Here is an 11,937-nt window from a genome sequence, read left to right as displayed (position 1 = left end):
GTGAGGAAGTAGGCAATAGATAAAAAGTGTATTGGCTTTGCACAGCCAGGTTTTGGCAGCCAAAGCAGTGGTTTCTGTGGGAAGCTGCTGGAAGCTTCTGCCATGTCCAGCAGAGCCAAGGCTATGAGAGGCACACCGGCCTAAGCCGAGCCCAGCAGAGATGGTGCTAATGCCTTGGTTATTACTGTAAATATGCAATCTATTGAAGAAGGGAAAAAAGGGTATTTCACAGAGGTAATTGTGGCCAGAGAGGAGTGAGAATGTGTGAGGGAACAGCCCTGCAGACACCTAGGAGGGGCAGGAGGTGCTCCAGGCACCAGAGCTGAGATTCCCCTGCAGGCTGTGGTGCAGCCATGGTGAGGCAGCTGTGCCCTGAGCCAGGGAGGGCAGGGGGATGATGAGATCCACCTGTGGAAAGCCACAGGGATCATGAGATCCACCTGCAGCCTGTGGAGATCCACAGGGATGAGGAGATGCACCTGTGAAGAGCCATGGGGATGATGAGATGCACCTGTGGAGCGCCACGGGGATGATGAGATGCACCTGTGGAGCGCCACAGGGATGATGAGATGCACCTGTGGAGATCCACGGGGATGAGGAGATGCACCTGCAGCCCTGGAGGAGCTCACACTGGGGCAGGTGTAGGCCTGAGAGCAGGCTGTGAAGCTGTGGGAGGCCATGGCTGGCGGTGGTTGCTGACAGAGGCCTGCAGACCTGTGGAGAGAGGAGCTGATGCCAAAGGAGGATTCCTGGTAGGACTTGTGACCCTGTGGGGAGCCTATGCTGGAGCAGGCTGTCCTTAAAGGACAGCACTCTGTAGAAGAGTGGCCCAGGTTGAAATATTTTGGGAAGAAATGACTCCCATGGGAGGGATCCCACATTGGAGCAGGGGAAGCACTCCTTTCCCTGAGCAGCTGCAGAAACAATGTGTGATAAACTGACCATAACCCCATTCCCTGTCCCCCTGTGTCACTGGGTGGGAGGAAGTAGAGCCCAGGAAGAAGGGAGGGGGGGGAGGAAGGTATTTTTGCGATTTCTTTTATTCCTCATTATCCTGCTCTGGTTTTGATTGCTGATAAATTCAGTTAATTTCCCGAAGCTGAGCCTGTTTGGCCCATGACAGTAACTGGTGAGTGATCTCTCCCAGTCCTTAGCTCAGCTCATGAAGCTTTCATTGTATTCTCTCTCCTGTCCAGCTGTGGAGGAGAGTGATAGTGCATCTTAGGTGGGTGCCTGGAATCCAGCCAGGGCCAGCCTACCACAGAAAACTACTTGACCTTAAAGATCCATTTTATGCCAGGGCCATATATTTCTGTTCTGAATAACTTTACAAATGTATTAACATACAGATTAAAGTTTAGATCAATAAAAGTTAAGGGTTTTGGGGTGGAATTGCCACTGAACATAAAATGATAGCCCTTTTTGAAAAGTCTTAGGTGACCTAGTGGATTTACAGTCCAGTGTCTCAGTATTTCACATGCCTGGTTGTTCAGTAACATCTTGGTGCTCGTGCTGCCTAAGGAGCTAACAACTTGCATTCTAAATCCTGATGTTGTACATATGTTAGCAGAATATTTCTGGTCTTTTCAGGGCATAACTTCTATGTTTACTAAAGGAAGACCAGCTATCAATGTAGTGCTGCAACCCCACATGCAGCTCCCTAAAACACACAATTCACAGTGCCTGTTCTTGTTTACTGTGGTGAAAAATGCAAATAGGAATCCCCCTCAACTGTTTTCTCTGTCAATGTTGCTACACAGAAGGCAAACCTGGCAGCTGTATGACCCAGATACCAAGCTCTGGAATAGTTTCCACTTGTAGAATCTGCTTGTTGGTTGCTCATTTGAACAATAACATTTTCTGTTGCCTGAATTTTAATTGAACTGTTCCATGCAAGCTTGTAGTTATGATCACCCAGTGCTTTTCTTTAGCAGTGGGTGTAACCATAAATGATTATTCTAAATGGAGAATTTCCTCATGACTCACACAACCTCTCAGTAAACAGGTTATACTATAGACTGTGCAAGAATTCTTGCAGAATATTCTTCCAGTTTCAATCCAAATACGTAAAGGGTTATGATGTAGCCTTGCTATCTATTTTAAATGGTATCTTGAATAGTTTTTGGCATCACTGATGAAGGTTGTACTGTGCAATGCACGGGAGCAGAGTAGAGTCATCAGATGATCTGCAGTACTCATTAACCAGATCTGATGGCACTCTTAAATCTCTAAGTTTTAAAATATGCATGGATAGTGAACTGAGTCTTGTTTCTTGTTTAAATCCATACCTTATGTTGAGCACTTTTCTTGCTGTCTACTTTCATGTTAGGAAGAATTTCCCCCTCAATACATATATAAACAAATTCTAGGAAGGTCACTGTTTTCATTAATTATTTGCGGTGGCAAACAAACTGATTTACAGCTCAGTGATGTTTTTACCAGCAGGTTTCTTGCATTGTTAAGCAGAAAAGAAGAGGGAGGATAAAAAAATGACTCAATAAGTATAAATTGGTGTCTTACAGGTACATTCTGGTGGCAGTTCTGATGGTATAAAGCAGCAAGCATGTTACATTTTATGTAGATAAAGCAGGTTATTATATAGTGAAGTGTTCATATATTTTAGCTAATGTACTTTGTTCAAGATATAATATTTTATCTTAAAGTGCCCATTTTTTTCTACAAAGTGTCAAATGTTGCCTGATCTTTGCTGGTAGGAAGTGGGTGATTTAGCTGTTCCTAAACTCAGGGCAATTCTTGTTCAGCCCAAATTACTCTCTGCATTTGAGCAACAACACATGTGACCATCTCATTAAGATCATACCTCTCTTTTACCTCTACAGCGTTACTGAGATGCTTTGTGCTTCCTTTGAAGTAAAAGATCCCTTATTTATTAGTAATTCTGTTGATGAAGGGGTTCTTGTGGTTCAGGTGAATCCCATGAGATGAGAGGAAAGTGCAGTTTGTGAAAAGCAGAGTAAACCTTGCAATGAAGTAGGTCAGGCAAGAGCAAAGTGAAATTGGTGCAAAGTAGAAGGAAATTGGAGAACATGACTGTTGCAAAATAAGGCAAGATTTTTTTATTAGACACCTATTTGACATACCTAGACCTAGAACTTAATTTAGATTTAAATATGGTAATAAAAGAAAATGTTGGTAGTGGATACATTGTGGCCAATGCTTTGGCTTTTTCAGAACTTTTTTATTAATAAAAGTTCTTTATTTTTGGAATAAAAGTAAGAGGTGTTCTAGGTCAAGTCTGTAGCTTAAAAAGGGTGGGGAAAGCAGACATTATTCATGTGGACTTCATTAGTAAACGACAACAGCAGTGTTTGATCTGTAACAACAGTGATATAAATCAGTGCATTGGGACTAGTTCTAGACCTGAGCACTCCAAAATTAAAGTGTAGATATCTATCTGTGAGAACTACCTGTGAGAACTGTTATCTTTATAATTGATAGTGGTGGACAGAGGAAGGTGGAGAGAATCCATTCTGCCAAGAAACCTTGGTATTTTCTGAACTTAAAACAGGTGAGAATAAGGATGGATGTGTGTGGCCCAGGTCCACCTTTGACAGAAAGTCTCTGAGCCTGATAATGAACTTAAAACTGTTTCAAGAATGCTGAGATGGGTCAAAATTGTTCTATCAATTGTGAATGGAGAAAATGCCAAAGATAACCACGTTAAAAAATGTTGTGTGGGCTGCTACGTATCAGAACCCAATGGCTCTTCAGCCTCTAACTACATTACCTTTGCCCCTGCAACTCAGGTCAGACATTTCAGACACTTAGTGATGTAAAACTGTTCTGACTTTGTAGCAGAACTTGTCAGCACAAGATCTGCCACTGGGATACTCAATACAAAGCAGCTGGAAAGAGTTTCCTTTGTTTCTGGGGCTGCTGCTTGCAAGAGGAGACTGCAGTATAATTTCAAAATCCAGTGGTAACGCAATTTGCTGAAGTGTTCAGCGAGCCAAGGGCAGCCCTGAACCATTCTTCCTCTAGAGACAGTTGTCATCTGTAGCTTGGCATGTTCTCTAGAAGGAAAGGCTCATTCAGATATACTTTACCACCACTAGGTCTTTCCCTGGCAATAATGAAATTTGAGGAAAGTACCAAAACGTCTCAGTTTTGAGGGTGGGTTGTATTAAAGGATTTAGATTTGTGTTTCCAGAATGACTCTGCTGTTTAGCTCCACCTTTCCCATCCCTCCTCCTTTTCCATTCTACCTCTCTTCCCCTCCCCAGGAAGGAAAGGAAATAATAGAACTGTGTTACCAAGAAAACTAATTTTCAACCACCCAAGTACCAGCCTGCACTACCCTGTAATAGTCACATCTCATTACAAAGTCACTGCACTGATGAAAGGGTAATTTTTACTTTGCTAACTCACTCACTTATCATGCTACTTAGAGTGTTAATTTTTATAGCACTCAGAAATGTGCTAGATACTTCACAGATATGTAGAGGAATAAATGGTCATGTGGATAACCTGAAGCTCTCAGGTATAAACAACTGTGCTATATACACACAAAGTTCCCAGGAACAGTTCCTGTGATTAACAGAAAATGAGAAAAACAAAGTATTTTATCTTGCTTTGTTTCATTCTGGGCAATTTGTAAAGTTCAGATTATTCTTTCTGGGGAAAGTAGCTGAAATTAATGATTTTTTTTTTTTTTTTGCTATTAAACTGTGACATCTCATATTTTCTGTTTATTACTCATTCTGGTAATGAATTGAATTTAACAGAAATTAATTATTTTAGGCTATTAAACACAGGAATATTACAAATCCTACAACTAGCAAGGCCCTGCTGCCAACTACACTAAAGGACAAGGTCCTGTGAGGCCTCTTTTCTCCCCTGAAGTCACCTGTGTAACCTTGAATTCTAACTTCTGTAGAGAGAAAGTTTAAATGCTCCTGTGCAGCTGTGTCTGGACAGCTTGAGAACAGCTCATTCATCAGTTCTGATAAATAGAGGTCTCCCAAGCAGAATTAAGGACTTTCCTCTGCTTGGTTTTCCCTATGTTTCCTTGTCCCACAGCGGAACAAAGCTCATTTATGATTGAGCTGACAAGTGGCACAACACTTTGTTACACTCAGCAGATATTTTGTTTATTCTTTAGAAGTTAAGTATGAGGCAGAGTTTTCTCTGTTGTTCTGTGTAAGTTCAGAGTTGCTCAAACCCAACGTGACAACATAAATTTGCCCTCAGTGCTCTCTTGCTTTGTTTCTATTTCAAAGACATCTAATTTTATTTTCTAGGAATACTGGTGTGCCTTTTGCTATTAAGAAGGTTATAGTGTTTGCCATCATTAACTGAGCTGCACCTCTGCTAGTAACAGTCAAACTTATCTGAGATAATATATATTATTAGTAGGACCCATTAATTAAGTGTGCCAATTTGTTTATAATTAACTCCAGAAAGTTATGGCATTAGAAAAACCATTGCAGTAGCTGACATAAACACATTTAGTAATGATAGCAATGCCAAGTGTAAAAGCTTCCAGGAGGAATTGCTGGTATTAATACAATGATCACTATTCATTTTTGACAGCACTGTGTAGATATGGCAATTATTAGTTTTATGTTCTTTTAAGTCCACTTTAAATATCAACTTGCAAGCCATTAGTATCTTTTTAGAAATGTTGCAGAAAACCACTCCAAGGCTCTAAAACTTTTTAGCACAAAATATTATGCATGCTGCATAATAAAAGCTCTGAAGTCTCAACACACTGAAGTTGAAGAAAAACACTTGGATTTATCTTGCCTGTGCCCTTTTTGCCATCATTGTGCACTTAAAGATAAGGTGGGGAATTGTGCTTGAGAAATAACTCATCCTATTAAATGCTGAAAACGAGAAAAAAAGATCTTGGTTAGAAAGTGTGAAAAATTGCTCTTGCATTTGAAGGTCATATAGATTGGATTTTTTTAATAAATTGCCCATTAGCCAAGTATTTCTGTTTTATCTCTATGCTAGCAAGAAAGTGATCTTTCATTTTGTGGCTGCAAAAATGCAGACATTTCAGAAAAGAGAATTAGTGCTTTGTCTTAGCAATACTAGAAATTTGATGACAAAATTGTCCTTAATTCTACCAATACTGCAACTGAGGGGGAAAAATCAGGATATAAAGTAGCCAGATGTAAAATTGTCCTTAATTCTGCAAATACTGTACCTGATGGGGGGAGGAATCAGTATATATATATTAGCAAGATGTCTGTTCTATTGCTCTTCTTAGATGGGGAAAGTCAGGGTGTAACAATTGAAAGGTGAATGTGGATTTACTGCTGTGTTGGATTACATTTGGTTACTGGTGTCAAAATTGCAGGCAGATTGCAGTTTACACTCTTAAATCCAAAATTTTGGCCTGGATTTCTCAAAGATCTAAGTGCTGCTAATCCTACAGATTTTGAAGGAATCGGTAAATAATTGGCTGTTTTGAATATCAGATCATTTAGATCTAAAAAGAAGTACAGTGAATACCACCTACAGGAAAGGATGAGGGTTTCTTGGGGATTAGGCACTGTGGGGTTTTTGTGTTATGAGCCAAAACAAAAAGTGTTGGATACAGTTTTGAAACAAAATATTTTGGGGGAAAAAGCTTCCAGTGAATCAGTATTAAATAGGGAGCATATGCCTAAACTTTTAGAATATATTTCTGTTTTTATAATTGCATGGATAAGCCTAATTCTGCCTGTTACACAGAGACAAAAATACTATCCCATATGCAACTTCAGTGCCTCAGCTTCTAGTTTGGAATTCTGTTCACAAAAAAAGAGAAAAGTAAATTCCAAGGCTTGCCTGAAAATATGTTGACAGTTAATCCTCAGGGTTAAGTAATATCTCCTTCTCCTGTGTGTAGAGGCAGTGAAGGAAAAGAGAATCTTCTCAATGTTTCTAATACAGACTAATTTGGCTGTGACATTTTTTTGTGGATTATAAAATGAAACTCATGTTCACTGCCTGAAAAGTGATTCTTGGATGCAGTAGTGACTGTGCTCAAGAGCAAAAATCCCAAACAGACTAATTGCATGTGTTTCTGTTTTTCCATCACCTAAGAGTAATAGCTATTTCTTAGAGGGACTCATTAGAGAACACAGCAAGGCAGGAAAATGGTAAAAGGAAAAAAAATGTGTATGCATGAGAGAAACTCAAGTAAAAATGCATTGGGTTGTTGTGAATTGGATAAATAAATTATGCAAATGACAAATTTAGATTTAAATTATTTTTATTCCCTCATTTATTCCATAGTTAAATGAGATTATTACTGGTTGTCCAGTTGACAATGTCAAAATCAATGTTTTAGATGACCTCAGAAGGAAGTGTTAGTTGCTTTTAAAGAAATCTTTTGTTGTGTTTCTGGCCCTTGCTCAGGCTGTCTTCTCTTGCCATATGAAAGGAAAGCTTTTAAGGCCAAAATAAAGGAAAATTCTTATGTCACAAGGTATTTCTAATCTGCTTTGCCAAAGTGGCTGTGCAATTTGAACCTAGGGTCTAGGGACTGAGCTGAGGGGTCAGAGCTCACCAAAGAGGGGTTCATGGGAAGTGTCTGATTAAACTACAGTGAATCCCAGAAGTGAAGGCATCTCTGTTCCTAGACCTGGAAATATGTGGACTGTAAAGCCTCACAGACCTGTGGTAAGGAATCAAATGAAACAGAGCTGTGCTGAACTCACTTAAGACTGAGGAAATCTTCAATTTGGATGGTTCATACACTTTTATGTATTACAGGCACTCAGTTTTCTTACTCACAACTGTTAAGGATTGTGACTGCTGTTGGATGTCCCCAGGTGAAGTTTTAGTTCATCAAGGCATTCAGAAGCTGGATAAATTTAATTTCTCTTGGAATACAGTCATACACTTTGTAGTCTTGTGCTCATGATGAAGCAAAGGACAGGGTTTAGTCTGTAGTTTTCACTTTCTTTTCCATCTTTCTTCAGTGCTTCACTTTACCTGAGAGGATTTTCTGGTGTAATTTTCCAGCCTCTTTGCAGTGATTCAACAGTTCACAACCTGAAGAAAATCTAAGGATGAAACACGTATCATCTTCCAGGGCTGTCCCTTAAATAACAAGTTGCCTTAAATAACACGGCCTTTATGGTCAGAACATCTTGTGATGACTACATGCTGACTGAGAGGCTGCTTTCCAGCTCTGCCTCTGTTTAGGCTTTTGCTGTGTGGCAAAGGCAACAGGCAGAAAGAAAGAGCACTTTTATTCTCTGGAGAGCAATTAGGGAACAGTCTGTGATCAAAAACCTTCCAGAGCTGCACAAAAGGTTTAAGAAAAAATTTCATTATGTGTCCTCAATTCAGTAACCCATACAGAGGACATTTTCAATATTGTGCTGTGGACCAGTGTCACACCATCTTGCTGTGTCCCTCAACATCTTCAAATTAAATCCAGTAGAAGCAAAATTCTGTGCCTCTTCTGAAAATCAGTAAAAAGGGAAGATTTATTTCCATAGGAAAGTGCATTCTGGAACTGCTGTGCAGCTGTCTGCAAACTGGTGTGAGATCTGACATTGCCTCTTCTCCAGATGTCTGATAGCAAGATTTTGTTTGCTTTGCTTTCTGAAGTAAGAAATTTCTCCAGATGTTTAGATTTTCTGCTTTCTTACTCTGGTATCCTGTTGTTCCAGGGATTAACTGTTCATGTAGCAAGCTGTCCTCTAGTTCTTAAGCACAAAGATAAACCGATGTGCAATTAAAAACACAATGCATCATGATAGATGATGTATTTAATTTAGTGTGGTATATAAATTCTGAAATTGTATACAATTTAGTATTTTTTCATAATCAATGCATAACACCACACAGAGAGACAAGTGGCTAAGCAGGTTATTTCAAGGTCTGGAAGCTCAAGTCAATGCTCATCTTTGAAACTGATTGTCATTGCTCCTATCTTTAAGCAAGGCCTAATATCTGACCTCACTTATCATACCCAAATAAACAAATCCTAAAGGAAGTTCAAGGGAAAACATTAATATTACAGGCATAGAGAAACTGAATATGCACTGGAGCAGTAGTAGGTGATTCTTATTTACACCAGCCTGCCAGTGGAGATAAGCCCATGGTGAATAAAGCTGTTTATGTGTAACAGCTATAGATATTTTATTGCTGCAATCACAGGATGCTGTTACACACCACTGACAAAGCTTCTGTCAGTGGAAATCAAATGAATCAACTAGTTAGCATCAACTTCACTTTGCCAAACTGGTACTGATTAGCTTTATAGTGAAGTTCTGTGTGTAAGGCTACAGAATCATTTGGGTTGGAAAAGACCTCCTAGGCCATCAAGTCCAGCTGTTAATCCAGGGCTGCCAAGTCCAGCACTAAACCTTGTTCCTAAGTGCCACATCTACCCAGTTTTTAAATACCTCCAGGAATGGTGACTCAAACACTTCCCCGGGCAGCCTGTTCTAGTGCTTGACAACCCTTTCAGTGAGTATTTTTTTCCTAAATATCCAATCCAAACCTCCCTTAGTGTAACTTGAGGCCATTTCCTCTCATCCTATCAGTTGTGCCTTGTGAGACCATCCCCACCAGGCTACAATCTCCTTTCAGGTTCAGTTGTAGAGAGTCATTGAACACCTAAGTCCACTCTGTTTCTGCAGCCAAGTACTTCTAACTTAAAATCTTAAATCCCCAGCCTTGGAAACATATCCGTGGCACAATAACTTTGGAAAACCTCTGTGCATGTTAGTGGGATATCCTTGTGAGTATGTCAGCTTGCTTACTAGCCCTTTACCACTCAGACTGAACATTACAGGCCACAGAGTCAGAAAGCTAAATCTGAGTTAAATCCCTTGTAAAGAGATATTCTTTCCACAGTGAACAAAATCTCACACAATTTGGATCCATAGGTCAGGGTGATAACAAACAATGCATACATTTTCTACCATTTCCTGACTATGTTTCATATAGAAGTACAAAATTTTCCTCTAAAGATGCAGTCAGAGCAGTATGATGTTCATTGTTAGGCTTTGCAGAAACAAGCAAAATGGTAATTTGGATATAGTTTCCATAGTAGTACTTTCTGCAAAGCGAGAGAGACCCATTAACCAGCAGTAAAATTTCCAAAGAAAAACAGGATTCTGAATGTGTAAAACTAGGCACCTAGATTGTTGGAGAAAAATATCCTTATTTCACTTTGAAACTGGATAAAATACTTTACAAAATCTCATCAACAACACACAAAAATATGCCCGTGGCTATTACTCTACAAATAATAAAATACTGAGGAGTCTAATTAATTTAAGAGTAAAATTAACTACACAGGCAGCTACCATTAACATTCAGGTTTGAAATAGAAACATTTTTAGTACTGGGCCATAAATTGCTTATACAAATACTGGTTTTCATAATGTAGCACAGTTTTAAAATTCCTTGCCATTTCATAGGTTTTTAATGGCTTTGTATAGCCATATATTCCCCACATTTACTAAAAGGGAACAGAAGTTAAAATACAGATACACTGTCACCTCTGCATGGTCCATGTAATGGAATGTAATGGAATATAATGGAGTATTAAGAAAAATCAGTTTAGCTAAGAAAGTCAGGGGACTCATACTGTAGTATTTGCTACATATCCAATTGGGTTATATTTCCAGTCCTGTGTCTGATTTCCAGTGAACCAAACCAGCAGCAAGTCCCATGTATGCCTGAATGTAATCCAGCAGCTGTGCTCAATTTTTTCTTTTTGCTTCATTCCCCCTGAAAGTCTGATGCAGTACAAACCTCAGAACAGAATCCAGCACCAGGCTCTTCACAGGCTGTTGTGGTTTTTGCTTGGTGTTATTTCAGAAGGATTTTCCAGAAGGGACCAACACCCAAGTTGTTAGAATCTTTGCCCAAGATATCTAACATCTTGTGCTTGATCCCAGTGAATGAGCTTTCTTACTTATTGGATGTGGTCGTTGTAAGCAAAACTGAAGGAAAAAGGCAAAAAAAAAAAAAGACTACAAATTAGAGGAGTTGTGCACCTGAGGAAGAATAGTACTCTTAGAGTCTAGATAAATTTTAGTTGGAATGTGTTTTCTGTATTTGTAATTCATTTACACTAAGCATTTAAGCTCTGAATGACAGCTAACTTGAAAACCCACATAAATATTGCCAAGGATTTAATTTGTTGGAACATACAAGAGAAAGACATCATGGCAACAAAATGTCAAAATGCCATGAAACATGAAGATTTTCTAAATCTTTGTTGCAGCCTCAAAATGCTAACAATACTGAATTTATTGCCAAAATTGTCATTATATTCCCCACCCCTTCTTCCTGCTTTCGTGGTTCCTTGTGGTGCACTCAGTCTTGAAAGGAAAAGAATGAAACAGTACAGGCTTGATGATTTTCTATCAGAGCAAAGCTTATCTAAACTAGCAGTTACTACAGTCAAAGGCAATGCTGTGGTGTTTTCTTGCTTGTGGACAACTTTATCTCATGGAAAACGGCCCGAGGAAGAAAATGGTTCATTATAAACATCTCATTACGAGATGAAAGGAAGAGCATGAAGATCTAAATATAATATATGTCTTCCCCAAAGCCAGCAGCAGTGTGTAACAAGTCTGTGTTGTCTGCCATCTCACATGATAATTCTGAGACATTTTAAAAGCATGGTAAACTAAAAAGAAATGAAAAGGACCTGCAGTCAGCCTTCTTAGAAATCAAGTGCCCTTTTCTGCCAACTAACATGGTACAGAATATTAGGTAGCAAGCTTAGCACTTGGGTAATTTCCCTAGTATCAACAGAATTTTATTTAGCTATAATTGGGTTGATTTTGGCCCACTGGTATGTAATATACACAGATTAACTGCAAATGGAGAACTTACTGCTGCATTGCACACAAAAATAAAGGGATTCAGGAGTTTACATGCTGCAAAAGAATTCACAGTGAATGGTGAATCTCTCCAGCTTCTATAATGAATAGATTATACTATATC

General features: G+C 39.2%; 1 long non-coding RNA gene across 1 annotated transcript in view; it reads left to right on the top strand.

The window, feature by feature from the left end:
- Positions 1 to 560: 560 nt before the first annotated feature.
- Positions 561 to 11,937, top strand: part of LOC146436659 (uncharacterized) — a 64,401-nt gene continuing 53,024 nt past the window's right edge. The window contains exon 1 of the long non-coding RNA XR_014852744.1: positions 561 to 752. This is a non-coding gene — a long non-coding RNA (uncharacterized LOC146436659). The remainder of the gene's footprint in view (positions 753 to 11,937) is intronic.

Source organism: Lichenostomus cassidix, chromosome 5, assembly GCF_008360975.1.
Source record: "Lichenostomus cassidix isolate B80296 chromosome 5, HeHo_3.0, whole genome shotgun sequence".
Classification (NCBI taxonomy): Eukaryota; Metazoa; Chordata; class Aves; order Passeriformes; family Meliphagidae; genus Lichenostomus; species Lichenostomus cassidix.
Note: the sequence above shows the minus strand (reverse complement) of the source record. Positions and strands in the feature narration are given on the sequence as shown.